The sequence below is a fragment of the Grus americana genome, chromosome 12 (assembly GCF_028858705.1).
Source record: "Grus americana isolate bGruAme1 chromosome 12, bGruAme1.mat, whole genome shotgun sequence".
NCBI classification, from domain to species: Eukaryota; Metazoa; Chordata; class Aves; order Gruiformes; family Gruidae; genus Grus; species Grus americana.
Window position 1 is genome coordinate 17,446,841 of NC_072863.1, and position 26,456 is coordinate 17,473,296.

The following is a 26,456-nucleotide window of genomic DNA, read 5'->3' on the forward strand; positions in this document are numbered from 1 at the left end:
GTGTTTTATGTGTTTAAATTAACAAAGCCGTGCAACACCTGTCGAGAGACCCAGTCTTTACTGATTTTAAACTTGTTCAAAATGATCTATGAAGTCAGCAGTTGAGTTAGAAATAGACCCCAAGAGTCCTGATTAACCAGACAACACTTAAGATAAATGAGCCACCTCAACACCTTCCTAGTTACTTGTGGCTTGTTTGATTAAGTAGCAGAACTAGTCCTTAGAGGAGGGGTTGAGTCTCCCATGATCTGAGAATAATGACCTCAGTTGTAAAGTTTCACATCAAGTAATATTTGCTGTGTTTGAAAGGATGAGTAAAGAAGGGTAGAGAAAGCCCTAAGAAGGGAGATTTTGGAATATAAAGTCATATGATTGGCCTTGGGAGAAAACTCTTAACTTTCCTCGTCGCAAGACTGCAGAAGACAGATGTCTTATTCCTAGAATTGTGTAGTTCTTTCCTGAATCATCAGGTGCTCTTTGTCTGGTGTTGTGTGACAGGTAGGTTAATTACAGGCCCGTGTTAAAAAAGACTCAGATGTGTTACCTTTAATTTCATTGCTTTTCCTCACTAAGTAGAAAATACAGCGGTAGCGCTGACTAGTAAGAAAGAGTATCCTTAAGGAGTTTTTTCTAATTTCTCTTGAAAAACAAAGTATTTTGGGAGTTTCTATAGATACAGAACTGTGAGAATTCAGACAATCTTTCACAACCACAAGGAATCAAAACTTCGATTTGTTTTTTTTTAAATGAAAGCTGAAATTCTGATATAACCAGAATATATGGGACCTTAAAAGTACCCTTTGTATTTTTTGCCTTGTTTTCACTCTGACACAGGAACCTTTGAACCCTCTGTTAAAGGTCTATTTTAAGTGACTTCATTTGCTTTAGGATGGAGATAATCAGTAAAAGCAAATGCATTCATCTGGTCTGCAACTTATTTCCAGTTCTTATTTGCTCCTGCTAGGTAGAGCTGCCTGTCATGCATCATTTTTGAGTATTTTTGAGATGAAAGAACTCTCCAAAAAGGATTTTACTTTAGTTGCCACCCAAATGATTTCAACCCATGTGTGTGCAGGTAAAAGAGTGCTGTGAATCACTTGCCTGTTCAGCTCTTTTCCAGTTCTCATTTCCAGCAGTACTAACAATGATAATACAACATTAGCTCTTTGTCCCAACTCCAAGTTTACCTACCAGGAATTACTATTGCTGTGTCTGTTAAAGCTTTCTCAGTTATAAAAAGAAAATCAATATTCATTTGACGTTTGCAACTGGAACCTACACTAGGTAGAAATGTAATGATTTTGCTGTTGTCAGCAGAAGTCCAGAACTGAGCTGACAAACAGAAATTTGGAGGAATGGCTGAAAAAGCTTGTTAGTATGCCTCCTGTTAACCCAAGGAAGAAGTGGGCATTTGAACATTATAAAAAATGGGTTTTGATCAGAAGCTTTGGTTACACAGCTCTTGAATCAAGTGGATTTAAAAAAATAGGATTTATTTGTTGAAGCGTTTAGTAAATGTAATAGTTGTAAGGAGGGCATTAAACATGCTGAATAATGCTTTTGAACATTTTTTTTCTTTTTTCTTCATTGAAGTATTTCAAGTGAGTGAAGGTAAGAGTCTGTGCTGCTCTGTTTTTTTGGTTTGGTTTTTCTTTTTTTTTTTTTTTTTTTACTTTTCTCTTCTTGCTTTTCTTCCCAAAGATAGAGAACCAGGGACTCCTTTAGTTCCTGTCTTTGGTCAAGACTTACTCTTCTTCTGATAGTGCCAGAATTCTCGGCTGTTGAGTCAAAATTTTTCAGGCTTTTTGTCTTTTAAATACCAATATATTTCCAAATGAGGACTCCTGTTTTCAAAAATGCTTAATACTCATTGGAAGAAGGTTTTAGCATGTTTGTAAGCAGGGTTTGGTCTCTTCTCAGGTTGAAAAACTCAACTTCCTTATAAAATGGAAACAATATTTCTGTGTCTAACGTAAGCACTGAGTCATGGGGAATTAAGTCATTGATAGTAAGGAAACATCTAAAAATCATTGGACAGAAGCTATTATAAGTGGCACGGGAGAGGATGACTGTAACTCCATTGTTAGTATTCAGAGCCAAACTACTGGTTCATTTTGCTACCAAAATTGGACTGCTTGCGCAGTTATTCTTTCTGTGACATTTATCTGTTCTTTATGGACTGAAGACTACATAAAACTGAGGTAGCCAAGATAAAAATATAGTTAAAATAAATATACAATATTGAAAACAATGACGACTAATGAGAATTGAAATCCTTCCCAGTAAAGCTATGCACTTGATCCTGGAAAGATCCTGCGCTAGCATAGCTCTTAGCTACGTATGACACGGGAAGCAGCAGCACAGTCCTTGGAAGCCTACCTGGTAGAGATCAGACCTCAAGGGAAGTAGCATTGTCCTGTTCCCCAAAGCTGAACACGTGCTCGTGTGTGCCATGGAACCGCCTGCTCCTGCTGCTTCACCAGCGCCTGTGACATGGCGGGGAGGCAGCGCCTCTTGGCGTGGAGATCAAAGGACACATGGAAGAGTCCATGGAAAGCTTCTACCACGATCTCTGTTGTGTTTCCCTAATTGTTTGAAAACGTGAAGGCGGGAAAAGATGTTCATTCATCGGTTTAGTGGGTACCACCCAAAGACTATGGGAAAGGAAGGATTAATTTAAGGACTCTTTAATAAAATAGATCACATGAATTTAAAAGCAGGAAAGTAAGGGGAGTAAAAGTGAAATCACCTGTGCTGACTGTAGAAACAGTGACCAAACTGTAAATGAGAACCAGATGGCAACTTTGCTGAAGTTTTGTTTCAAACTATAGCTCTGATTTGCAAACTATAGCTCTCATTGCAAAGACAAATTTCTACTTTTTGTCATTTTTAATTCTCCAGTTTTAATTTTGTTCAGATCAATGCTTAGAATATATTTAGAAAAAAATGTTCTTACAGAAGTTTAAAAATATGAGGGTTCTTCAAACAAACTTTATGCAAAGTTGTCAGAAACCCACGCTACTGGTTAAATTGTCAGGTAACTTTATTTCCTGTGAGGAGGAAGTCATATATAGATTGTAGTCGTAAGATGATTCACATATTTCTTGCTCATCTCCCAACTGCTTCCCTCCTACAGAAAATACAAGACGCAGTATCTCCTACAGCTATCTGTGCAAGTCAGTCTCACACACATTTTCTTCCTGTAGACAGATAGGTGAATAATCCACATATATACAGATTAAAATAGTTTGACAAGGAATAAAGTTCACAGTGTTCTAATTGATCCAGTAAATCTTTTACATTTCTGCTCAGTTAAACCAAAGAAATCAGAACAACATCCTTGAGATGATTTTATTCTCCTGTTCAAAAATGGATAGTGTCGCGGCACATCTCGAGGATTAGTATATGTCAGTCTCTTAAATGTAAGCAGAATGTCTTTCTCTTTCAGTGGAATGCAAGCATTTTAAAAATATCAGAGTGTGCTGGATTGGTTTACAATTATTAGAAATGCTGTTCATATAGCCTGCTTTTTGGCAATGTACTGGTGTAGTATCTGTTGTGTAAATACTGCGTACTGAGCACAAAGGGTCCAGTTTTGCCGGCTGTTCCATTCAGACAATCCCATTGAGATAAATAAAAATTCTCATGCAAGATTAAGACTTCACTACACTATACATGAATATTTTCTCATACTAAGAAGTTAAGGAGTAGACTTTTTTAAAAATTTCTGGAAAAGTAGTGAAAATTAGAAAAAGATCTTGGTTCCTTTTATCATAGAAACAGGTTTTCAGTGCGTATGTCATTTAATAGCATGCCCATCAAATATGAAGGATAACAATTTTGTAAAAACAAGCCCCAAAATAATATATTAATATTCATTAATGGAATGCAGTGACATTGAGGTGCATTTATCCTATAAATTGGTCTGCACTGACATTGGGAATAATCTAATATAATGACAAAAAGCTCTTCCAAACGATAAAGTGATTCAGCTGACAAACTGGCAGTTACTCCCACAGACTTTTCAAGTCTGTCTTTAAATAAAACATTTCTTAAAACATTCTGCTATGTGCCTTGTGTCACCTGCACCAAGATAAATGCTGCATTATATTCTATCAGTTACTTTCAATTAAAAATATTTCAAAGCATGTTATGTAGCTGGAAATGCACAGGTTTTAGATTTTTGGAGCGGTGAGATTTCTTTTTTGGTGATGACTAGCAAGGACTAACAAAACGGGTACATAAGTTAATTTAATGGCTACAGATTTTTATTCATTCATTAAAAAATCTTCATGCTCTTTATGCTTCCTAATCGCCATTGACCATAACTACTATTATTACAGAGTGAAATAAAACCAAATTGGATTGCCTTTACTTGCCCAGTTGTTTTCTGTCCTGTGCACTGGTTAGATATTTATGGCAGTTGAGTAATAGATCTACAACGCTGTAATTCTTTGGTTGCTGTTTTTAGAACACAGGCTTCAGGATAACAAGGCATCATGGCCAATGAATATTACCAGAAGACATTAATCCAGTTAGTTTAGCATAATTTATTAGGGAGCACACAAACTAATAATCTGTCCCTGTGTTAAATATTTTGTCACTGCAGAGGAGAGAGATCGCATTTGTAAAGCTGAAAGGAACTTGCAAAGCAGGGTTTGTTGGGGCCGTGTATTTGACTTCGCTAACTGTTACGGTTAGAAAGAAGGTTTGCACAAGGCTTCTTGGAATCAGGGTCTCTGAAGAAGAGACCTAAAGAATAACTTGTGTACCTGAAAGCTTATCTTTTCTTTTTTCTCTCAGTTGTGTCACCCGGGGTAATAACAGTAATTACCTCTTCCTTTGAACCTTGCCTTGATTGTATCTTAGACTGATACAGCTACAACAGTCCTATTGCTAAACCCACGAGTACATCCTCTTTATACGTCAGTGTCCCATTGATACGTAAGGTTTGACAGAGTATTGATAGCAAACACCCCATCATCTGCTAAAATCAATGGATTGCATGTTGCTCAATCGTTACGATGATTTAAAATCTGGGTATGAACGCCTTGCTCACCAAGGACATTCTGCTAGAAACTGGCCAAAATTATATCCGAATTTGAAAGCTGTTACAGTAAGAAAAATGCATCTTAGTCACCATGAAAGAAATGGATCGGAATTCCCGACTTCTTTAAGGATTGCTGGGCACAATCCTGTGAGCGACACTTGGAGTTTGTGGTATATTTTTAATCTTAAGGCACGATGAATGGAAAGTCATTATTAGGTCCCAACAGTCCGTGCCATTTATTTATTGTCACTTGCACTGGTTTTCAGCGTATGTGTGGCAGAGGTCCCACTGCATTCAGTTCTCGTGTTTGCCTCTGTGTATGTAGACCTACATCAAATTCAAAGCTCTTTGCTTGTGCTCTTGCTAACAGCTTTATTTCCTGCTCATCTCAATTAGAAAATGGGGAGTCAATTGAAAACCGGATCTGTCCGTGGTGGGGGTGGGAGGAGGATGCAATAGCAAGTGCTGCCATAAGTGTCATCCTCACACCCACCCGCCAGAAAAACCCCAAACCCATAATGAAAAAATCTCACAATTACTACTTTCTAGCTGCAGCTTTCTCAAGAGGTATCAGTGGGACAGTCCCTTTTTTTCTGATTGCTTGATTACTTCCTCAACAAGGAACTGGCATATTCAAGACCTGAGACAAAATGAAAGCTGTAGCAAACCCCAGCACATGGAATTGATGAGGAGGCAGAAGATAAATAGTTTGAGTTTCCTCTAGCCCGGGGAACCATTTTGTCACTTTTAGAGGTCCATTATAAACTGGGAATGGAGTGGTTTTTACAGAGTGGTGGCGGCTTACAAAAGAGCTGAATGATTAGAGAAACAAAGCTAGGGCTGCAGAGAAGTAATTGTCTCTACAATCTTCTGGATATATTTTTTTGAATAAAACCACATACTAGTACTCAGCAAAGATGAGATAAGACGGTGAAATTAGAGACTGTCTGCTCTCCTAGTGTTTTACGGAAGTTTTCAGACGTTTAAATTACCTGTTCAGAACTTTAGAATTTCAACTTTCTTCATGGTTATTAATTTATAATCACTTTAGATCACCTACATGGCGTAATTTACTGTTCTTTGAATTTTTAATGTCTTTTCAAGATTGATATTTATGATGTGTTTATAACATTATATTTGAATGCCATTAAGCAGTGTGGTAACAAAATAATATAATATTTCTGCTATGGCATGTTCAATAATGTATACGATTGTTTCTCTGAGGAAGAAAGAAACCTTGGGTGTTCTTGAGAGGCTCTGAGCAACAGGCTGTACTGACAGAAGGGAATTTGGGATAGCAGGGTTCCTGGAAGGCCCTCAAGAACAAGTCCAGAATTTATTTGTACCTAGTTTGCTATAAATTAAGTTAGTAATTGCTTCAGGATAACATGACTCTTATTAAAAAAAAAAAAAATTCTCAAGAATAGTACACAGAAACTCAAATTAATTAACTTGTGAACTGAGATGGAAAAGTAAACCTGAACCTTCAAAGGCGATATGTATTCAAATTAAGTCTTAAGAAAACACCTTGTTTATATATATGAAACTACTCTCCTTTCCCTCCTACTTCCCTTCTTTCTGTCTTTTTTTCCTTCTGACTTAAATGTCTACACATACATTGTGATATGTATGGGGCTCTGCATAGGTAATAATAATAATATCTCCAACTGACGTTCTGAGAAATGACAGCTTCTGAAATATAGTCAGTTGTCTGACATATAAATCTTTCTTCTGAATCTTAGCAAATTCTACTTCTCTTCTAGATTTGTCAGCTGCCTTTCAGATTCGTGGTCTCTCTGGCTTGGTTGCTACATCTTTGAAACAGCATGGGACAATCAAAGTTGTTCTTGTTGGATCCCATTAAAATCTTTTTAAGGAAACCCCGGAGGCCTTGACAAGGCAATAGACTGCACGTCCCCAGAGCTCGGTGCTCTTGGGTTTCTCACGATTCTTGCATGGGTTTCAGATGAGTGACTATGCAGTTCTCTCACCGGGGGACCGGTGCTAATCCAGATGAAAATCAGAGGATGCTTGCTTACAAGGCGGCCAAAGTTTAAAGAAAGTATTATACAATTTTTTTTTTTTTTTTTTTTTTTTGTTAAGCTGTTGTGACAGATTTGAGTGGTGGCTCACTTTTATACTACTGGTTCTTAATTTAAAGCATATTGTTCTAATAGCTGGCCAGGGCACTGTCTTATCTAAAATACTAAGGAGACTATCAAGAAAAATAGAGTTGAATTAGGTAAGTCCAACATGTGAATGTTTTGTCCATTTTTCTTTGTACAGGAGTTCAGGATTGTTCAGTGGCACTGACGTGAGTTTCTGAGGCTCTGAGACAGGACAGCAAACCACACAGGCAACTGGCATTCATGTGAGTATGCTGTTCTCTTGATGCCAAACAAAATATCCTCTGAGGTTTCCAGGCAATCATTAAGATTAAATAGAACAATCAGGCTAAATTAGCATAGTTTATCAGTAGGATGACTCAGAATATGAGACTTAGAGAGTATGCTTGAATGATTTAGATAGTTTTCATTTCCTAGCAGGAACTAGATCTTCATTTATGGTAAGTCAGCATACTTCCATCTGCTGAGGCTCTTGTTCTACATCCCCAGTGAATTCAACAGTTTGTACTTTGCTGGATAGATAGAGGTGCACAAAAAAGTGAATGGTGTTCTGTGTTCATTTGCAACAGGGCAGATGTGCTCTAGCGTAAAGCGACCATTGGAAATGCTTCCATTTGATGTTATTGTTTTTGGAAAATGAGCTCCTTTGGCATTGTGAGAAATGGTTTCCCAGATCATTCTGTAGGCTGAAGTGTAGGTAACATAAAGATTCTTTCACCTTATTGATCTTAATCAGATACCCTCCTTAATTTTATAAAAAGTATCTATGCCATAGTGATACAAATAGTGTTTTCCCTTGTGGTTCCTTATCTTTGGTTCCTTATCTTCAGTCTCTTATCTGAACATGCATTTGATTTCCCCCTTTGCAATGCCCAGTAATTTTAGAGCTGAAAGCAAATCCTTCCAACTAAAAAGTTTTAGCTCTGATAAATCTGGAACTGGAGAGTAAAATACTAAGGAACGACAGCAAAAAATACATGAAGCTTTGGAATGTTGGCCCTAAAGTCAAAATATACAAGAGTGTCAAAGATGCAAGGTGGAAGGATAACGCTCAAGAAAACTTTCATCACCTGCTGTGGCTCTTGGTGAATTTTGGAATTATTTTGTGTATTTTCATTGCCAAAGGGACAAGGGATCCATGTCTTGTTGCGTTTCTTTAGATATACTGTTTTGATTCAGAGTTTTATTAATGTGATCTTGAATCATCTGGAAGGAACAGAAGAGCAACCTGCCAACAGGCAAAGGGCTTGTGTAGCAGTGGTCATAGGGTGGACAGCATGGGGGCAAGAATAACCTGTAGACATTTTAAAGAAAACATCAGGCCACATGAATTAAATTTGAAGGAGAAAGAACACCAAGCCTGCAAATATATTCAAACAGTATGGGAGATAGTTTATTAAGGCTTTTCTAGGAAATTCTGCTTCTGATAGAATGGGGCAAGGGCAGAAAAGCCAGGATGTAGGCTCCCGAGCAGTATTCTAAACCATGTGCTATAAAAGATGGGATAGCTGTATGTGATTCTTACTGTTCTTAATGGACCGAGCATGCATTAAATTAAGAAATCTGTGGGCTTGTAGCACATCAAGCTGAAAGCTTATTTATGTATCCTACAATAAGCAGGTAAGAATGCAGTTACTCATAGATGTATTATAAATACATGCTAATTGCTATCAGTGGTCGTGTTCTGAAGATCATGCATTTTTTATGCACAGCAAGCTGCTAAAATATCCTTACTACTTATTTCTGCATCATAGCATCCTCATTGAAAAAGCACTAGCAGAAAGGTCTTCCATTTCAGTATTTCCACCAAGACTTTGAAAGCTCCTGGTGAAGGTGCAAGAGGGATGTGACAGACATTGCATTAACATAAAGCTCAGAAGACTTATCTGCTTCTGCTTCCCAGGGAAGCAGTCACTCAGCTTCCTGCAAAGTCAAAAAGCATAAAGAGACTGGGATCTGTTATCAGCCCTCTTGGGTAGAACTGCAATACAGAGTGCTCTGCTTAATATTGCTTATCACTAATTTTGTGCATGATAACTGAAGCATGAACAATATCCGAGTGGGAAGCAAACCAGATCTATAGCTGCATAGTCAAGCCTGTCAAAATATATTGCTGAGCTCCCATAGCCAAACAGTTCTGCAGAGTATCAGCTGAAACAGGACATTCCAGCTCACTGGGCCTCCACTCACCATATGCTTGTGCAGCCTCACCTGTAATAGCAAATAGCTATGCTCAAGGGTAGGGTGCATTAAAAATTAGGAAGGGATGCTGGAGTGAACCTGCATGATATTGAAAATTGATGGCTTTTGTTACTTGCTCTGTCTTACTGAGTTGTCAGGCAATGACGATGAAGCGAGCCTTGCTGAAATCACTCACATGAATGAGGAACGTATATTATTCTTGGAAATATATACATGCAAAGTCATGCTGTGGAGGTTACCCTGAAGAAAATCCACTCTTGTCTGACTGTTCATTCTGTAAGAGAAGAGAAAGAATGATGGCGTTACTATATGGCTTGCATGTTTAAACAAGAAAGGTTCTCTCTTCTAAGCTTATCCTATGCAGGAGGAATCATCTGTATATTTTGAGGGTGACCCAACTATAGGCAAACATTGTTTCTGATAATATAGGGTACAGGGTGGGATTTCCTGACAGTCCCTGCATCCTTCATGCATCTGTGTTAGCTGTAGGTTACCAGCCTTACCTTGGTGAAGAGTTTTGAGGATGCTCTCTGGTTTTAATGCAAAACCTCAGGATCATCCTGAATTTTGTCTGTTTCTAATGGCAGGAAACACTGAGCAAAATGTCAAAAGGAAAATATTAATGTCTTGTTTCATAATAATGTGTCAAATATAAGATTTTTTTTTTACATAGCCACATTTAACTGCAGATTATTTTTCTGGGAATTAATGCACTAATGCTAGAATTAAACTATTGTGAGAAAAAACATAAAGTTTACATTTCCCTGTTCTTTTAACAGAAAAAAACCCTATTTACACTAAGACAAAACTCAGAGGAAGTATTTGAAAGTTTAGGTACATCAATTAATGTAATATTTTTCCTATTTATAATGCCAAGAAATCTTCAAAATGCTTCAAGACTTGAGGACTGCAGTACAGACAAGCCCAGCAACACTCAAGGGTTTTAAAATTTCAAGTAGGACTTTTTCTTGGGAGGGGGAGGATGTTTAGTTTAAACTCAAACTGCAAAGCTTAAAGCAAGGAGAATATCACCACATGTTTACCTCACTTTCCTTTTTACTTGGTCCTGTTACTACAATTGCACCTCAGCAGATGGCCCCAGGCACCTCATCAAAGCCTCGGTGGGTAGCTGGTGCCGCTTCCTCGTAAGGTTAGAACTGGGCTACCATTAGTTTTAAAAACTAAAAGCAAAATTACAAGGCAAAGGGATGAGGGAAGTTGTCATTCTGTGGGTGCACTGTAACGTTGGAATGTCTTGCTGTGAGTTAAACATCCTTTTGCCACTGACAGATAAACTCTACAAAAGATACTTCCCTGCTGGCCAGTGGCTTGGGCATCCAGCTGTGGAGAGAGTCAGGGCAGGATTATCGTGAGCTCCCTGTGAAATCTGTTTAGTCCGTGTGGTTCCGTATCCGATGTTGAGTTGGATAAACATGATCTCAGGCTGTTCAGACATAGCGTTAGATAATGCATTTTCCACCAAAAATGTTTTTCTCTGTTTATTCTAAAAATCAATGTTCCTATGATTAATTTTGATCCTAATGACATATTTTTTCTCTTTAAATGTGCTCTTCTGGTAACACTGAGGGCAATAATAAGCTGGAGCCAAGTCCAAGTCAAATAAATGGGCAATTGCTAAGGGAAAATATTAGGAACTGCTATAAAATCATGTGCCATTAACAGCATTTTATTTTAACCATAAATGGCAATAATTATTCTTTCATGAATATTTCAGAAGACCAGGACAGGTTATTGGGATAGGATGAGATAGGAAATTGTTCAACTTAACTCTACTTTCTTCACATTAGAAACTCTAGCAATACTATTTTCCTTTTTAAAGCACAGTTTGTCATTTTTGTCCAAATACTTAATTTGAGAAGTATGTATATGCTCTTGTGATACCAGTTACAACTTTATCTTTCTAATGAGCATATATATAAACCAGCATACATGCATGAAAATAAATATGTAGGGTAACTTGTGGTGCAAAAAAGCATCCGAAGTAAGTTTCTAACAGAGCTCTGTAGGCCATGGCACCAATTTCATGCTTGATGAAAATCCTGTGTTGCTTAAATCATCTTGATAACCAGAATAAAATGATGAATTTGTTCACATTAATTAAACATATTACCTAAATGATGCATTATGAATGCTCTTATATCTTTACTCTTTTTAATTTCCGTGTTATAAAAAGGCTTACAGAACAAGAGATGTGTTGTGAAGAGGAAAGAATTAGAAAATACTTTGAAGATTTTAAATAAAACATTCCATATAGTTCCTTAGAGCAAAATTACAATGTGCTTAAGAGAAAGTGAAATGTCAGTCAAAATAACAAAAACAATATTACTAGTGACCCCTAAAGAACTCGCAAGCAGGCAGGTTAATCAAGTCTTTTTTTTTCAATACACCTATCTGAACTTCAGCACAAAGTAATTAATTTCAGGTTCCAGTACAGAAATGTATCAAATATCATCTTTGGATGTGTGCCTTTCATAACATACTAATTAATCCTTTTTACACTGTGACTTTGTTAAAACGCGGGGGGTGGTAGAACAATGCTGACATTTGAAAGGTCTGGCCTTACATTCTCTGATAATCCGCTGGAGTCGTAAAAACTGCTTTTCTTAATTACCAGACAAAAGCAACATGTTTTCCGAGCTGCTTTGCTGTAGAGATGTATAAATAAGCCCTGGCTGATTTAACCGGTGTATGTTTAATCTCCGAGTAGTCTGGGGATTTCCCCCCTCCCCGGACAAGAGCTGCGACATCCCCTCTGCGGAGGCGGACAGGCTGTGCTGACAGGTCCACGCCTGTGGCAGAGGGACCGCACGCGTCCCAGGGCGAAGCCTTCCCTGGATTCAGCCTTTCTTCTGATGTCCGCTTGCTCTCCTAGTCTGCTTAACTGTTTGTGGGTTTCAGTCCGGTCCCTCCAGGACTGGCAGCCGCCACAATTAATAGAGTTTGGAGACTTGGCCAACTCACAGTCCCCCACGTTCTCTGACTCCACCTGTGCAAGTGCATGTGAAGTTTTCCACTGACATTTTCACTGAAAAAATGAGCAATTTAACATTTGAAGTGGAGAAGTTTCTGTAAAAAGGAAGGAAAGAGAATATGTAATTTCCTTGAGTACCTCCACTCCTGAATGCTGAAAAACGTATGTTAACTGTGGAAACCTGTTCTGAGAGCACTTCAGCAAAATAGTAGGAATTAGACAACAGCTAAGTTTGTTTTCCTATACAGTGTTTCTATAGGCAATGTTTTTATTTTTCGTATAATTTCCTGAAGATGCTGAGACTTGCGTTTCACAACTTCAGTGAGTTCCTCTCTACCTGGAGTTAAGGGTGTTTTCTAGAAAGGACAGGACTTGGGTGGGAGTTTGGTGGATAAGATTTTATCCGTACTGGATGTGAAAATTGAACCAGTTAGATCTGATGGTGCAGCTAGAGCTACATACATTGGGCAAATACAGGACATAGCTAAGCATGTTATCAATACTAAAATAAAAAAAAGCCGAAAGAACAATCCACAAATGATATGAAATCTATGATGGCATTATGTGTATACAACTGTATATTAGGTTTATTGCTGAAATATAAAGGTTACTTTAATTTTATGAGAGGTCTATACCTGCTAGATATATAGACAACGTTGAGAAATCCCTTATAAAATAGGTTTTGTTGTGGCCTGAAGATGCAGCTTATCACAGGTAGGTAGAGTATTGCATTGATCTCTGCTGTAGATAATGAGACTGCCTGGGAGCAGCAGTCTTGTCACATGAAACAAATTGCTGATCACGAGTCAAACGTACTGGGGAGGTTCATGTTTATTTTGAACTGAACTGTAATAAAAAGGGCAAACCCCTGTGTTAGCAGGTACACGGGCAAGAGAAATCTGCTGAGGGGGAAGAGGAAGGAGTCTGGAAATAGTGGCTGGGCACTGAATGGACGTCACGATCAGGTGTTAAGTGAGGAGAGGAAACGCCTGCTGCGTTGATAACCTACCAGAGGTGCTGGCCTTTCGCTCCTCAGTGCGTACCAAGATGCAGAGGAGGTGTTTTTGCTCCTGCCATCCTGCCATGGTGCTGGTGCAGTGAGCAGGACGCTGTGCACAGCACCCTCGTGAGCCTGCCAGCTAAACAGGGAGGAGCGTGGCGAGCAGGTAGCGCTTCTCTGCGTTCCTGGGAAAGGATGCTTGTTGCTAGGAATGCTGTTTAAACAGTATCTAGGGACTGAGTGAGTACACTTGTCTTATTGTGTTAGGTGAAGGGCTATTACCAAAAATAAAGTGTGTTGGCACATTGCGAAATGGTAGCACTTAAAAGATGAGCAGAATTTTTGTTCTAGAGGGCGCATCATCAGGTACAAGTGCACACACGTGGCACGCCCAAGTGGCTGCTTAGTTATTCAGGAGGAAGGTGGACGAGTTGGAGTTACCGATACTGAGGGATGCCCATGCCCAGCCCTCCTCTTTGCTGGGAGAGGCTGCGGCCCTTGGAGGGACCCCGGTCCTGCCTGGCAGGATGCTTGGCACCGCACATTTCCAGCACCTGTGGTGCTGTGTCCAGCTGGAGGTAACCGGGGTGGGGGGGCGACAACACCCGCCCTTTGCCTGGGAGCAGACAGTGCGAACTACTAGAAATGAGTTGAGGTGTTCTATGATTTCTTTTGTGTTTAAACACTGCAGTAATATAATATAATATAATATATCCTCAAAACTTGCTTCTTGCTCATTCTTTCTCTGTTCATTTTTCCTCTCAGTAAGCTGTTCCTCCCCTAGCAGTCTCCTGCACGTAATTAAGGTGAAAGGCTTATCCTGTGCATGCTTCTTGGCTGGCTACATGCTACTCTCTCAGTGATTTGTCTTTAAAATATGTTAGTACGAATAGATAAATGGTATATATATAAGATCTTAGTCAACAGCGAAATGTAGCATTTGATTTTTTCCTTTAAATCTTCCAACTCCTGCGTGCTCCCTGCCCTGCTGTTGTGGTACTTTCATCATCCACTGCGTGTGAGGCAAAATACGGAGACTATTATGCAAATGTTTAACAGTAAAATGAATAGAAAGCTTGTTGTGCTTATTTATATAAACTTGTTTCGCTAAATCCTGCCTATGTAGTGTTAAGCTTCAGGCCGAACAGCCGGGCTCAGCTCCCACTGCGTGTGAAGAGTTCATGTTTGTAACAGCGATGTAAGCCCAAATTAACGGTGTACTCTGCACCCGGGCTCTGCCGTAACGCAGCGTTCTGCGATACTGCCTCTGGTGAGGAAACCACGCTGGTGGAAGAATCTACCAAAAAAGCTTTGGTTTGTTAAATTCCTATAGGGTTTTTTTTTAGGCATCTGAAGATGTTGGGCAAGAGAGAAATTTAGTCTGACCACATATGGGCAGTTTTGAGTGAGAGTGCAGGCTTAGGAATATATGGGTTTTCATTACTGATCTGTGCTTTGGAATTAAAACTAGACATGTGGAAATACAGCATTGTCAACCTGTCAGCCTAGCCGACGCCTTTCAGCTGGCAATGAATACTGATTACCTTCTCCATAGCAGACAATTCTTCTGTCTAATATTGTTTCATTAAAACACATCTGAAATGGAAGTCTGTTTGGTTCTAACTTTAAAGGAATTTCTTGGGTAGATCAGGTCAGAAATACATGGTTTCCTTTTAAAAAAAAGTGAGAAAATCATAAAAGAAAATATTTCATTTGAATATTAATGTTTGTCACAAACTGAGGCAAGTCTTGGAATTATTTCCTGGCTGAAGATGGCATCTGTAATGCCAGCTTTTTGGGGGGTCAGGCAACACCTATCAGGTGTTACCTCTCTTGTATGGTTTTTTACTTTTATGCTGTGTTGCTCTAAATGTGCTATCGTCTTGATGCCACAGTGGATAGTACTAGTAATAAAGATTTCCTGATAGTTTAAATGTTAGAGACCTGAGTTGTTATGTCAGCAGGCTTTGAACAGATCAGCTCAAGTGAGAATTTCTATTTCGTTGGACGGTTGAGCATTTTGAAATGTTTGAACTGGAAACAGAACTGTTACACTTTTTCAATCTTTTCATAATTGAAGCAGAGTAGCCAGCTGCCCTGACTCCGAGCGGGCTCCCCATTTTTCCCTCTGGGCCTCCTTTCAGGAACCCAAGTTGCTGCCTACAAACCTCGGTGCGCTCCTCCCTGCGTGGGAGCTGGAGGCCGTGGAGTGGAAGTTGTTATTCAGGTGCGGACGGTGCGCATGGGCCATCCCCAGCAGCAGGGCTGTGAAACCCAGTTTTGCCAAAAGGCATCAAGTGAGCTGCCAGGAAATCGGTGGCTTTCTGATGGAAATTCCCAGTGCTTTGGCAGAAGTTTGCTAAAGCTGAACTATTTCTGTAAAACATCTGTTCTCAGTGAATTAGTGAAAATTTTTTTCTTGCCTCTCTGAATTTTTCTGCACTGTCTCCCTGAAGTTCTGTGTGTTTCTGGTACACAAGATGGAAGAAAGTCTGATGTTTGTGACAGCTGCCTTTAGACACCTACTTATGTCAAGTCATGAGTTAAGGCGTTTAAAACCATGTTTCATCTCTGGAAAGGGGAGTCTTTTACCATTGTATGAAATACATCCTTTAATTGTCCTTTTCTGTGAGAACTTTGTCTAAATGAAGTGTCCAAGCTTGAGACTTTGGTCCTTAACACGACTTAATAAAAGCCAGCATATTGTTTAGTGGCTTCCTTGTCAGAGAGGTGATGGAGGTGGCACGTCCCACATTGCTCTCTCTAATCTGACACCTCGTATATTGTCCGTTATCAGAACAAAATGGGAAAGAAAATCCTTTATAGATGCCTTGTTGGGAGCCTTCGGAAATAAGATTTCAACAGTGTTGAGATTTTTATGACAACATAATTAGAGCTTCCACCAGATTGTAAAAACTCAATTTGTTCAAAATTGTGTAAGCTGATTTAGGGTCAAATCCCAGACTTCTTATTCAGGCTTTCCTCTGAATTTCCATTGATCTCACTGGCATAATTCAAGTTCTCTATTTCTAGCAAAGTATCTGAGCTTCTTTACTTGTTGTTCCAATGAGCAATCTTCCTTCTCACAAGCTGTATTTCAGAGACATACGTTGAAAAGATGTTAGTGATGCAGTTAACAGAGCAAATAGCATCTTCTGTGTCTGTGATGCTGACTTTAACGTTCGCTTGATGCTACAAAGATATGGTTAGCTCCAACTTTGATAATCTCTTGTAATGTAGCCGTGTGTCAGCAAAGCCACAGGTGTGACTGTAGAGATAAGATGATAATTTTGAGCCTGTTTTTGTGTTCTCTCTTCTTTTTCTCACAGTTAAGCTTTTGAAAGTTCAAATCTCTAGTAAACAGAGCAGTGAATCTGTGTTGTCTTTCTATTTTCCTTCCTAAAACGGTGTCACGGGGTTGTTTCTCAGCAAGTCCTGATCAAATTGGCTGAATTTACAAGTACAAAGATGTGGTTTTCTACCTGCTAGTTTGATCTAATCTCATGGTTGCATCTGAAAGCCAGGCTGTATTTGATGTCATCCAGAGACCCACCTGTAGAGGCCCACTGTCGCAATAGTGGTATGGGGATCAGTTCAGTTAATTGCTCTTTTGAGGAGGATTATTAGTGTATACATCAGATGGAGGAGCAGGTTCTTATCCTGCAGTCTTATTTCTAGGTCAAAAAACATGGACCCCAGCAATATTGACTGAATTATGTTACTTCTGAAATACTTAGAAGAGGAAGTACCATTAAAACTTCCTTTTCAAACATCCTAGATATTAGATAAGATTCTGAACTCACATGAGGAAGGTATCATTGATTAAGAATTTGCTGGGATTTCTTAAAATCAGTTTGTTAGTCTCAGTAGTGTGTGGGGAGACAGATTTCACATGTATATTATTATATGCCAGGAACTCTTAGAGACACCACCTGCACCCAAGAGTCCCTTTGTGCTAGGTGTACAAACATGGGTGAAGCAGTATTTCCACATGACAGAGCTTATAATCCTCATAACATAAGGTAACAAAAGGGTAGAAGAAAGTAAGTATGATCCTTTTCACTCAGGAAGAGAATTGGAGGTCAAAATTGGAACTGGGTTCAGGTCATATGGGTGACAGCAGAAGAATAAGAAATGATCAGTGATTTTCTTTATTGTAGTACAGAGGCCATGGTCCACAGCAGTCTTCCTGCTAAAAACCATTTGTGAAGTCTTAGCGGGGTCAGAGCTAATGCAGTCTTATTCTGGCCCTTCAGTGATGGTGTCACCCGGGAAGGTTTCCAGATTGACAGGTCTAGAACAAGCCACATCCTGACATAGAGGCAGCTTCAATGCAAATTTCCTATGCTGCACTTCTAGGAAGCTTTTCTAAGCTCATGCAGTCTTTTCAGGGCTCCAGGGTGGACGGCAATCCTGCTGTGCTTCTCTGGCAGTTCCCTTCACTGCAAAGGCAAGGGTGGCTCACGGGAGTCTCAACATCCCAATTTTTTCATATGTCACATAATACAGAGCTCACAGATATATTTTTGAAAGAGGCGAGGAGACAACGATCTCCTACAAGGGGCTGCAAAGCCATAGTTCTGTATACAAGATACTTTTCTTAGCACAAACTGAGTTGTTTCATTACCAGGGAGTTCACAGCTTTCCAGAACCTGACATTGCAGGGAACAGAGCATTGAGATGACAAATAGCTTCTAAGCTTTTAACAAGACAAGTAATCTTTTATATTAGAATTGTTGTAGTATCTACTCAGAATGTACCTTTCCAGTAAATTGCTCTTATTGCCCATTTTAAACAGAACTGAATTCAGCCTTCCTTCTGTAGGGGACTTCAGATCTCAACACCGCAGCTTGTTTGAAGCATTCCGTAAGATGCTGGACCCCCTCGCATCCCACTGTAAAGTCATTGTCAACAGGCAGCGCTCAGTGCGTCCCACAACCGGGCACTTGGCACACAGCAGTGGTCTCAACCTGCTTCCTGCGCTTTCCAACGTGAACATAATCTCTGTTTTCCCCTTCCTTCTCTGATGTTCCTGCTTCTCTAGGTTCCCTTTTAATGAAATCCCCCCAGAAAGGGTGTAACACAGTGACACTAACATGACGTTTGCAAGCCAAGACCTGCTTCTATGGGCTGCTGTTTTCCTCTGCCTCGCTCTCTTTGTGCTCTCCAAGGGGCAGGTGACATCTCCTCGTCTGTGCTCGCGTGGGGTCTGCCCTTCTGGCACCCCGTTCTCTGCTGACTCCCAGAAGCTACCAAAGAAATCATTGTAATACCAAATGCCAGGGCACGCACTTCGAGTGGTCGGCTGTAGGCAAGACGAATCTTTGGTTGCTGAGATCTTTTTCTGCAGAGGCAGCAGGCAGGTTCGGGGCATGTTTCACTATTCTTGAAGAACCATCCTTTTTGGGAGCTGTCAAGTAAAATTTCAAATCCAAGTTTTCTAATTCATTAGTTCTTAAATATTTTAGCTTTTTGTGTACAGCAAGACTGTATTGGCAAAGGAGAAAAAAAGCCAGCTTGAGGCATTTCTCAACATTTTTTGCCCTTTTTTTAATATCTGCCTTTATTGTGGAGGTGTGGGGTGCAGGGAGAAATTCTCCAGCTCCATCTAAGTGATACAAGGTCACTTAGACTGACATAAAAATACATTCTCTCTTGCCACTGTGGGAGATGTAATCTATTCATTTTAATGGCCAGTGAGCAAGGGCCGCGAGGGCTGCCTCGGTATTTCTGTCGCTGTTTTTCTGTTCCAGCGCGTGCCCCGAGGCAGGGGTCACGCTTCCAAGCAGTGACAAAAATTTTAACGTTTTAGGCAGGACTAAATGATGAAAGCTTTAATAACTGTAAACCTCAGTAAACGTTTGAAGGAAAATAGTCACCAATTTCTCTCTTCGCGTGAGCAGATGAGAAAGACATAGTAAATTACATGACTGGGCTACAGCAATCTTGATGTAATTCCCAACACGGTTGGAAGCTTTTCATGTGAGTTTTGGGCCTCTGGCTTCACATGCCCTGTGCCTCTGCTCCTACTTTGAAATGGGATAATGATATTCCCTTTCTCTACCCTTTGACCGCTGCAATTATAGGGTTGGAGGCCAGTGGCACGTTAAGTGTTTCTACAGCACTTAACAGATCCTTGATGTTGCATAAAATATCAAGCTACTTTAAATCAGGAGTTTGCATAGAAAATGAGGGAGCAAACTATCATATGTTTTCTGAATATCTGGTAGAAAATATGTGAAATTAATTTGAAATGCTTTTTTAAATTAAAAAAAAAAGTGTAGTTACTAAACTTCATTTCTAATGACAAAGTTTTATAGAATGTCATTTCTGTGAAGCAAGCATTTGTTCTGTATGGGATTTTTTAAAAAAATCTGTTTATGGTAATAGATGTTGTGTTTTAATCCATGTCACAACCTCATAAAACACCTCATCTGAATTTGCTCTATTAACTGAGTTTTTCTTTTCCATTTACATTGCAATCTTTTTCTTTAAGAAAACACTTTACATCATGTTGTCATGACAACAGAATATGTTCTTAGGTTGAAATGCTGACATTTCTCCCAGTGTTCATAATGCACCCTCTGCTCACTCCTCCCTTCTTGGCCAGTTCTGAGTGTCTCTGCACATAAATATAAATCTACAACAGAGAGATGGATTTGGGGGCGAGAAAAGGCTGACTGTCATATTTTTCTTTTCTGTGTTTGTGAGTCTGTGTAAGTGGGCAATCATTTTAAAGCTTGGGGATACTATTGTACCAAAGGTTAATGTAATTCAAAGATGCACAAATACAAGGGCATTTTCTATATCACCAAAACACATCTAAATTTTCTCTCAACCAAATGTCTGTGCTGGAACTCACGTTCAAGCGGTCTTGCATCTGTTCCAAATGATGTTAGAAAAAAAAAAATAGCCTATGATGAACTTGAAAATATAGAAGACCTAGAACAGGCTATAAAAATAAGTAAATTCTATTTTGTCTTATTATCCTCTGGAGATCTTCATAAAATTGAATACATGAATATGTGAGTCCTATAGTCCTCAGGGTATTCAGATGCAATCCACATATTTCCTCCCTCCCCAAAGAGAATAGGTGATGTTGAATTGTAATTGTAACAATTCCTAGAGAATTGTTTTATGTCCATAGTAAGTGGAGGCCATAGAAAGTGAAACATGGAATCACCATAAACAGTAATAGTTATGAAAATGTCTATCTCATGCAGCTTCACTGATTCACCCAGAAGAGTAAGACCTGCGGATGACTTCTTAGTCCAAGATTACAGACATTATTTCCCTATAATAATGAAAACAATCACACCAATTTGCCTCTACCTTGCTTTACTAAATAACACGGTAACTTTCATTTTGGGTAATCTCTTATCTTTGCTAAAGGTACATACATAGTTAAACGGAACACTTATAGCTTCTTAAACCTGTTTTGATACTTGCATATTCTTCAGAATATCTGAAAAGATGTTTGTGGTGAAGTGGGTTCTTGGGATGGACATTGGAAACAGCTGGGAGAAAAGGAAAAAAAATGGAAAGACTTACAGGATATGACTGGTGAGGCTACATATGAATAAGGGCTGATACTGGAAATATGCCTCATTTTTTCAAGCTCTGAGAATATAGATGAACTTTGTGGACTGGATATAGTTCTGCATATGAGTTAGGCAGAGCAGATTGTCTCACATCTGCTTCCTGTAGGGTCTTTTATCATCTTCTGAAACATCTGGTACCAGCAACTGTTAGGATAGTGGATGATAACATACTGTGAATATGGTCCACCTTGGCAACTCCTTGTTTCTCTGCAGAATATCGTAAATAGAGGAGTCCAACAGGGATGGCACAAGCATAAAATAGTTGTTGTGGCTTGGGAGAGAAGCTGAAGTAGCAAAGTAGAAGAGCAAACAATGGACTGATGCAATACATGGACAATATTCTCTGATTCAGCAGCTTGTGAAGTAGTTAATTGGTATTGATCGCATTGTTAGTTGAACAAGAATACTTGTTTTTATATGCAGGACACAGACAAGGTTAGAACTTCCTTGCTAAACTACTCAAACATTGAAGCATCACTTAATATCTGTGAGCAGGAGATCTCAGAAAATAATAATAGTAATAATATTAATGCATTTTATCTACTCTCTCATTTAGTCCTCCATAAAAATATAGCTGTGAGAGAAAATGGAGGGATAACTCAGAATAAGTCGTCAGCTACATGAAAAAATTCAGAGATTTGAAATTTGTGCCCTAGTGCTGAATGAAATCCGGAATATCTAATGAAAATGAGATCACTCGAGCAGCTTCATGGTGAGGGACTTGTAAGGCTGGCATTTGTGGATTCAGAGCTTTTCTTATAGTCAAATGCAGCATGTTCAGCACCTCCTCTGTTGTTGAGCAGATTTGACCTCTAAGTTTGATTTGTATTAGCTAGTGATTATTCTCTACTTTTCACCAGAGAAAACTTCAGATTAAAATTTTATTAAACAGGATGTAGGTCTCTGAAAACTTTCAATCCCAACTAATTGGCTTTTTTTGGAGAGGAAAAGCTTAATTAAAAAATCCCCAACCAGCTGCAGTTATAAGCCCTTTTATTTCATTACATATGTGGGTCTTTCTGCCTCTCTGCGTAAAACTTTCCATGCCAACTCCACATCAGAATGAAGACTGATGTGTGTGTGTGTGTTTAAAAGTGAAGATAGATTAGCTAAACTAATGAGTGTAGATGAGCTTAATTAAAATTAATAGTGAATTTAGAAATGAGAAAATAATTATGGCATTGAGTAAAAGAGCAAGATGAAGAAAGCAACTGTAGCAGATTTTAAAGCTGCTGTGGGAAGCTGCCAGAGGACCACTTGCCTTTGGCTTACTAAATGGACCAGTCAAAGCAACCACCTATCCCATCTCTGATGGCAAGCACAAACGAGTTTGTCTACTTAAGAATTGACGTTAATGACAGTGAATGAAATCCCAGTGTATTACAGTCTCCTCGACCTTCTTGTTTAGCCAGAAGGCAGAGCAGTACCAGCGTAAGGGCTCCTACCCTGCAGTGACTTCAGTTGACATTTTTATGTTAGGTCTGAATCTAATCCTAGTGGTCCAGTCATAGTAACCCTGACACAAAGTGTAAACCAGTAAGTTTTCTCCTTGAAATGCTTTCCACCATAAAACTAAAGGAAGTCAGCTTGGGAAGTATCCCGAGTGTTGCGCTCTGATGGAAAGCTTTGGGCTGCTCTCTTGGTGTACTCACATTTCCACTTCAGCTAGGACTACATTCAGACCTTCTGCATATTTTCAGTCTTTAGCTGATAATATACAAACAGGGTGTCAATAAAGAGCACTTCTGTAAAAGCAAGTTTTATCTTCCTTTCTCTCCAATTCTGGTCATTAGTCTGGTTACGACAGGTCATTCCTTTGAAGCATCGTGAGTGACAAGCATTTAGCTGAGGTGCTTGTGTCAGGATTCAAGCTGTTAAAAGTCACTGTCAATCACCAAAAGGTGAGTCTTGCTCCTTCTGCTTATCTCTCTTTACAACTGATTTCTTCAGGATCATAATTCTACCCCTCTGGTTTGTTCCACCACATTTTCCCTAAATAAGGACGTTTGTGCATATGACTGTGTGAAGCATTTAAAAAGCTTCCACTGAGGCATTTTAAGAGAGCAGAGCTATTTCAGATTCCCTCTGTTCTGGCTTCTTGGTTCAGAGAATCCTCCTTGATAATTTTTAAACGAAATCAAAATTCAGCAGAAAGCTGAGGCGTGCCAGGCTAACTGGGCTGTAAGGAGCCCTTGTATCCTACAGCTTGTACGTAGCCTGTGAATCTACGAATTCACTGAAAACTTTTTTTTTTTAATAATCTTCCTTCTCTAGACTCTGAGAAGGTTGAGGTTTTTCCTATCCATTGAAGTTCTTTAACAACAGGGCTGTAGCACTTCCTGAAAGAAAAAGAAATGAAAAGCTTTTAATTCTCTTACATGCATTCCTGATTTGTTCAGCTGGAGGGGATTTATGTGGGCTGTTTCAGTGTCTCTCCATTCATGATAGTTAAGAGTAACCTTAATGGTATTTCTAGTGGGCAAACTTGCTCTCGCGCTCACCTTCTCTGTCAGTCAGCTCATTTATTTTAATTACCATCTTTTGAATGAAACCAAGGTCTGAATTAAGTGAGCCAATATATCTAACTAATGCCCTGCTGGAATACAGTATGCGGTGGCTCCAGATCTTCTTTCTTTGCAGAAAATGATGTAGTAGCACGGTGTGGAGTGTGTCTGCCCCTTCCAGAAATCATAGCTAGGGATTTGGAACTGGTGATGTTGCACTAAAGCTGAGAATTAAGCTACAAAAAAAAGGGAATTCCTTTTCATAGGGCTAACTGTAAGTGGTGGACCAGCCCCAGCTCGTTTGAAATGACCACTTCAGATAACATCTGACAACAGCTATGCTTCACCAGAGACATCACAAAAGTCATTAAGTTTACTCTGTAGCCTTCTTTTCATTTTAATTTGACACTTAATTTCATTATCCAGCAGTTTAGATGGTATATTTTCGTTACTGGTTAGCTGTAGGTACCTGGCTCAATTTCAGCTTGTTTAGAGGAGCATTCGCAAACTCGGTGAGATCTCCATACACACCCCACCACAAAGCTGGAGCTTATTTCAGTTCTTTTAAGATTTTACAGTGGTGTAAATTTCCTGATTAGAACATTTATTCCTCGCTGAAAGATGGGAATGATGATAATCTCCTGCTGGGCTATAGCATTCTTAATCAGGTAATGTGGCAGTCACTCTGTAGATTAAAAAAATGCACATTTTCGCATGTGTCAGTGCTATGGCGAAGTGAATCGAATGAGGAGAGTGAAAAAAAAACCCTCAATCACTCCAGCCTCATTTAGAGAAGTGCGTATCAAAATCCGCAATCACGGATAGCACGGTTTTCTGTAGCGTTCTGCAGCGGCCAGATGTTATCGTCTGTGCTAGCGTGAGGCTGGCCGGGCTTCAGGAATGCTGCAGGAAAAGCACCCGTGGCTTCTGCAGACCTTCTACAGACCCGTGTACAAGGGCAGGGACACTACCACAGGTCCTATGTTTCTGCAATTATCAAAGGCTTAGAAAAAAACGGTTTAATGCAGTGGGAGAACATTACTTCTGCAGCAGTGTTTAACAGCATATGGATCGACATCCAAACCAAACTCAAGCTCCAAAGCCTTTGAAGTTTGCCCATCGTAATTTTTAGTTGAGTTCCCCACTACATGGAATAAAAGGTAATACTGACTAACAGAAAATTGCTGAAATTTAAATTGCTTGTACACCCACAGAAATGCAGTGGGTTTGGAGTTTGACTGATGCACAAAAGGAGGGAATTCACAGCACTTTTTCATAAACATTTTAAATGCCTAAGTTAACGCATGGTTTGTGATAAGGAATGAATTTAATATTTTGTGACCCAGGCAGGACATGATAGGAAATTTTGCTTTTTGCTAAGAGGCACATATATCTAAAAGAGAGCATAAATAAAGACCTGGAGAGCAGATTAAAAGAACCTCAAGAAAGAAACCTGGCATCTGAATCATGTCAGGGTTTTACAAAAAAATGATACATTTTGATGATCACAAAACATTTGTAAAACTTGCTCTGAGCCTAAAAGAAAATGGAGGCCAATGCAGAAAGCACAAAAATATTTGTTACTAGTCTGGGCTAATGAACAATTTGAAGATGCTAATTTTTCTTTCCATTTGCTTTGCTGCTGATTGATCTTTTTTGTTAATTACAAGCAAAATTTTAAAATACCAGTATTATTCTGATTTCAGTTCATTGCATGCATTTTAAAAAGCTGAAATACTGTTTGGGTTTTGTGTTTGTGCACGTGCTTTTAAACAAAATTTATTTAACTGAAAAGGGAATTTTGTCTTTCCAGAAATTAAAATACGATGAGATTAGAACTCATGCACCCATACCCCCCCCTTCTCCTTCAAGTCCTATTTGAGCCTTTGTGTAAACATAAATTTTCTTTGAAATAACAGATGTGTATGATGCATGGTGAGCGAAACAGCAAAATAACATGATTGCTATTTAATCAAAGCATAAGGGTGTGAAGCTGCCTTCCTATTGTTAGCAAGTACTGCTGTGGGTCTTGTAAAATTGAGGACAGTTGCAACAACTGGTAGAGCTTTTGTGTATCAGATCCAGCAGTATCATTACAGGAAATGTGATTCTCTATTCCATCTATTGAAAATAAATATTTATGACCAAGACTAGACAAGAACCCAAATTATCTGTACTAGATCGTAATCATAAGTGAATTTGGTGCCAGAACTCTCTTTTTGCCTTTGAAGCTAATGCTACGTGATGGTTCATGTGCTTCTCCCTATGGTTCACTGGGGAACAGACTTCCAACAAGTGTGTGGTTTTCCTGCCGACTTTCTTCTTATGAACCCAGTCTTAACTTCTGCTAATGTCCCATCTTTCACAGACCCACAAGTGAGTGAAAATTTAGACATTTCTTCCTAATGTTGTGGCTTTCAAGTTGTGAAGGGCCTGGGAGGCACAGCCCATGTTATGGGTCTTGCTTTGGTATACTCAGATATGTGGGCTGTCCTGCATTCACAGCTTCTGTCTCAGTGCACCTCGGTTTCCCCGTGAAGTTTCTGTTTGCAATATAGTTCTCAGAAAGTTATTGGTCAGGTTGGAGTTCTCATACTGTCCCATACAGCTTCTGCTTTGTTACTTCTTGTCATTTTGTTTGAATCGGTTTCAGTCATCATCATAATACTTCATGGGTATGGTATAGAAATTGGGGGTATTGCCCTGAAAATATTCACATCATCATCAAGAACAGCTGGTAAGTTAGATGAGTGAATTTGAACTGGTTTTCTGCTTATTTTTAGCAATGACTTTTTTAAAAAGCACGCAGAGTCCCTTTCCGTGAATGTCACTTGTGCAGAAGAGGAATCTGGTGAGATTATCTCTGATTTTCTCACCTGTACTTTCCTGAGCTATGCCTACTAATGAGCTTTAATCTGTCCTGTGCAACTTTCTCCTAAAAATATAGCTAGATCATGGATGTTTTCAACTGATTGACTAGC

The 26,456-nt window shown here is 39.3% G+C and overlaps 1 protein-coding gene across 1 annotated transcript in view; it reads left to right on the plus strand.

Moving 5' to 3' along the window:
* LOC129211669 (uncharacterized) overlaps positions 1-26,456 on the plus strand; it is a 208,173-nt gene that overhangs the window by 94,488 nt on the left and 87,229 nt on the right. Inside the window, exon 3 of the mRNA XM_054839117.1 lies at positions 7,337-7,421. The gene's annotated coding sequence lies outside the window, so the exon portion shown is untranslated. The remainder of the gene's footprint in view (positions 1-7,336; positions 7,422-26,456) is intronic.